The 4,891-nt window shown below is 42.3% G+C and overlaps 1 non-coding gene across 1 annotated transcript; it reads right to left on the bottom strand.

The window, feature by feature from the left end:
• Window positions 1-2,077: 2,077 nt before the first annotated feature.
• On the bottom strand, window positions 2,078-2,181 carry LOC114110894 (U6 spliceosomal RNA). Its single transcript, XR_003587063.1, has one exon. It is a non-coding gene; the product is annotated as a U6 spliceosomal RNA (small nuclear RNA).
• Window positions 2,182-4,891: the final 2,710 nt, after the last annotated feature.

Here is a 4,891-nt window from a genome sequence, read left to right as displayed (position 1 = left end):
GCTTTCATTTAAAAATTTAAATGAAATTTCATTGAATATGGAAAAGTGTTTATATTTACTTTTATAAAAGTACAGCACAGTTGTGAGACTGTAGTCCTGACTTGCTCCCCGCACTGCACTCTCCCCATACATAACCCTACCTGAATACCACCCTGGTGCTCCAGTAATGGAATCTGTGCCAGGTCATGTCTCCAGGGCTGGAGCTTATGGCCACCCCATCACATGGTGTGGCAACTCATGCTTCTTAATCAGAGCATCAGATGACTTAGCGCAGTCATGCTCTTATTTTTACAAAGCTTCTCTGCAGCCACGCCTGCTCTTAGATCGCGGGCCTTTCTTTGGCACCACTTCAACAACTCAACTAATTTCCTGTGCCAAGGGCCCTTTCTCCAAGATTTCTTCTCACATGAGCCACCCCATTATAGCCCAGACTGACTTCAGGGCATTCACCGGAGGGGAGGGGCCATTCCACTGGTTTGGCTGCTGTGAAAAAAGAGCTGTGGAATTGGAGACAGAGTGAAGTCTGGGTTTGACTTCTGCTTTTGCCCCTTGGTAGCTGTGTGACTTTGAAAAAGTTACTTAACTTCTCTGGGCTTCCCATTCTACATTTGTGAAACAGGACTTACAAACAGAAGGCAAAAAAAAGAAAAGAGCTCAGTCCCCAGAGAGGGACAGAGATGCATTTAAACCCTACCTCTGGAGCTTGCCCAGACTGTGACCCTGGCAATCCCCTGACCTACCAAAGCCCCAGATGTCAGGTATTATGAATGGGAGACCCCACCTGCCTCTGGGAGTCCTTTGAAAAATTAAAAGAGAAAATGTATGTGTCGTGCCCAGCATGTGTTTGGGCACCAAAGAAATGTTTTTGTTTTTGTTTTTGTTTTTTTACTATAAAACAAAGGTCAACCATGCCAAATATCTAGCTTCATAAACTTTGACAGGATTAAATTCATAATATATATGAAAATATGCTGTAAACTATAAAGAATCTAAAATGTCATTATCATTATTGTAATCTTTTTTCTCTCAGGCCTATCAAACTGTAAAAAGTTTGGAAAAAAACAGTACAATAAATATCTGAATATTCTTTCCCTAGATTCACCAGTTGTTTGTTAGTATTTGCGCCCTTCTTCTGTATATCTGTATCTATTTCAATCTCTATTTATCGACTTAGCACCACTGTCGAACCATTTAAAAGTAAGTTGCAAGCATTATACTTGACACTCAATTGCTTTAGCATATATCTCCTAAGAATAGCATCATTCTTTCAGGGGTAAAGAATCCGCCAGCAATGCTGGAGACGCAGGAGACACAAGTTGGATCCCTGGATTGGAAAGATCCCCTGGAGGAGGGCATGGCAATACACTCCAGTATTCTTGCTTGGGAAATCCCATGGACAGAGGAGCCTGGTGGGCTACATTCCATAGGGTAGCAAAAAGCCAGACACAACTGAGCGACTGAACACACACATACGCTTTATATAACTAACTACTATTTTTACCAAGAACTTTACCATACATATAATCATAGTGTCTTACGTACAGTCTACACTTTCTCCAGTAGACATGCAGTTCCAATACAGGATCCCACGTCTCATTTGGTGACTGTCTCTTTAGCCATATTTCATTTTATTTTGATGTGGACCATTGTTAAAGTCTTTATTGAGTCTGTTACAATATTGCTTCTGTTTTATGCTTTGTTTTTTTGACCACGAGGCATATGGTATGTGGGATCTTAGTTCCCTGACCAGAGATCAAACCTGCACTCTCTGCACTGGAAGGCGAAGTCTTAACCACTGGACCCCCAGCCTTCTTTACTCTAGAGCTATGCCATTCAATACAGAAGTCCCCAGTTGTATGTGACTGTTTTTCAAAAAAAGACTTTTTTGGAGTCTAGTTGATTTATAATGTGTTAGCTTCAGGTGTACAGCACAGTGATTCAGTTACACATATACAACATCCACCCTTTATTTTTGTTAGATTCTTTTCCTAAACAGGCTATTACAAAGTATTGAGTGGAATTCTCAGCAGGTTCTTATTAGTTATCTGTTTTATATACAGTGGTGTATATATGTCAGAAAAATGTGGAATACTTCACAAATTTGCATGTCATCCTTCACAGGGGCCATGCCAATCTTCTCTGTATCAATCCAGTTTTAGTCTATGCACTGCCAAAGCAAGCACTGGCTCTTGAGCCCTTGAAATATGGCTGGCCCAAACTGAGTGTATTCAAGACTCAGCACACACAAAAAAATGTTCATTATTTCATCAGTAATTCTGCATATTGATTGCATATTGAAATAATAATACATTGAATGTATTGGGCTAAAAATACATTATTAAAATTAGTTTTGCCTGTGGCTATTTAAAATTTTTAACTTGCATATGTAGCTCACATTACATTTCTGTTGGACAGCACAGTTCTGGAATATTTCTCTCGTCATTTTTTTCCCTCTTGTGATGCTGACGTTTTTGTTGTTGTTGTTGACACACTGTGTGACTTGCAGAATCTTATTTCCCCAACCAGGGACCAAACCTGGGCCCCAGCAGTGGAAACTTGGAGTCCTGACCACTGGACCACCAGGGAATTCCCAGACATGAACATTTTTGAAGTGTCCAAGCCAGTTGTCTTGTTGAAGGCCCTACAGTCTGAATCTGTTTCCTTTTGAGTAGATCTGGCTTAATCTTTCTGACAAGGATATGACCTGGGTGGTAGTTTACAAGGCATCGTGTCAGGAGGCTCACAGTGCCTCGTTGTTGGGATTGCAAAGTCTGACCGCTTGGGCACGGTGGCGTCTGCAGACCTCTCTGATATAAAGTCCCCCACCCTTGTAGTCAGTAAGAACCTTAGGTGATCCTCTGAGAGCACGCGCACATTCTTCTGCACCATCCTTTATCCGATGGTGTCAGCATCTAGTGATGATATTTGTCTCTATCAAGAATCGCTCCAAACAAACTGTCTTGACTTTTTAACTCAGTGCTCAAATAATTTCCTGTTTGTGTCATTTATCCTAAGACAGTGTGGACAATTCGCTGACTTATAAATCTCATCCATTACTGGATGCATAGCTTTCCCTGGCATAGAATCCCGCTTGTATTTGTGCTCGTGTCCAGTCGCTCAGTCGTGTCCGACTCTTTGTGACCCCATGGACTGTAGCCTGCCTGGCCTCTCTGTCCAAGGGGTTCACCAGGCAAGAATACCAGAATGGGTTGCCATCTCCTCCTCCCGGGGGTCTTCCTGACCCAGGAATTGAATCTGAGTCTCCTGTGTCTCCTGCATTGGCAGGTGGATTCTTTACCACTGAACCACCTGGGAAGCCCTATAATTGGGAATACCACATATTTGATATCATCTTTATTGGCAGTTATTTAGTCCTGTTTCTTTCTATTAAAAATATTGATTCCATGAACATCCTTTTAAATGGCACATGCAAACAAAATGGCACATTCCTTCTTTGAGACATAATCCTGGAAGTGGTATTGCTGAGTATATTTACCGAAATTTTTGACACATGTAGTCAGATGGCCCTCCAGAAATATTGCACTGTTCACACCTTCAGTGAATCATCCAGGATGCTTTCAGCTGCAAAGGAACAACAATCCCCAATACAAACTGGCTTTAAGAAAAAGATATTTATCTTCTCACACAAACCAGAACCCCAGTTGAAAGGTACAATATGCACTGTTTTTACTCAACTTCATTTTTTCGAAAGACACTGGTTGGGAATCAACAAACAAACTGCATGTTGACAGTTTGGAAAATAATGGCTTGAAATACTTGGATTCCATTCTGGAGCTGGAGACAGGAGGCTACCTGAGCAAATTCTGACTTAGGAACGGAGGAGTAGAGATCCATCATCTCATCTACAAGGGTGAGCAAAGCACACTGTTCTCAGGCCCTCCCCTCCCTGGACATCACTCAGCTTCCTAGTCCTTGCCAATCTAACAAGTGAATAATCTCTTTCAAAATTTCATCTGTGAAACAGATGGCATGGGCAAGCAGTATTGTATAGCATAGTATTATAGTATTATGAGAGACCCACCTGGATCCATAGTCTGAAAGCACCACTTATCAGCTGTGTGAACTGGGACAAGTTATTTAAACTCTTTGTGCCTCTGGCTCCTCATCTCTAAAATAAAAATGACCATATCTACCTTACACTCTCGCTATGAGAATGAAAAGATATAATTTGTGTAAAATGCTTAGCACAATAAGTGCATTTCAAAAAGCAACTGCTTTATCATGGGCAGATTTCTGTTGCTCTGTATGTGCGTGCTAAGTCGCTTCAGTCATGCATGACTCTTTGTGATCCTATGGGCCGTGGCCCGCCAGGCTCTTCTGTCCATGCGATGCTCCAGGCAAGAATACTGGAGTGGGCTGCCATTTCCTTCTCTGGGGGATCTTTCCAACCCAGGGATTGAACCCGTGTCTCTTACGTCTCCTGCATTGGCAGGTGGGTTCTTCACTGCTAGTACCACCTGGGAAGCCCCTTCTGTTACTCTATCAGGTTGCAGTAGAATCAGGACTTGAACCCACCACCCAAGGGAGAAGAAGTCAGCTGGCACTTAATCTGTGCTGGCCTGACTGCATCCTGGTTTTCTGACCCCACAGCTCATGATGCAGATGGAAGGGAAGGATTGCTTGTGGGGCACTGGTTGCTCTGAGAAAAAAATATGATGATGAATCTGTCTTCTAGGACTTCACTAAGCAGAAGACGGCAGACAAACATTAAAATACAGACGCCTTCAGCACAGACATATCTTACACGCAGTACACCGCTCTCCCTTGCCCTCAACTTTGCCCCCATTCATAGGTTCACAGCCATCACTTCACCAAGTCTGGTATCTTCCTGCAGTCTTTTTTTTTAATTGAAGAATAGTTGATTTATAAT

Source organism: Ovis aries, chromosome 25, assembly GCF_016772045.2.
Source record: "Ovis aries strain OAR_USU_Benz2616 breed Rambouillet chromosome 25, ARS-UI_Ramb_v3.0, whole genome shotgun sequence".
Taxonomy (NCBI): Eukaryota; Metazoa; Chordata; class Mammalia; order Artiodactyla; family Bovidae; genus Ovis; species Ovis aries.
The sequence above is the reverse complement of the archived record's forward strand: the minus strand, read 5'-3'. Positions and strand labels throughout refer to the sequence as shown.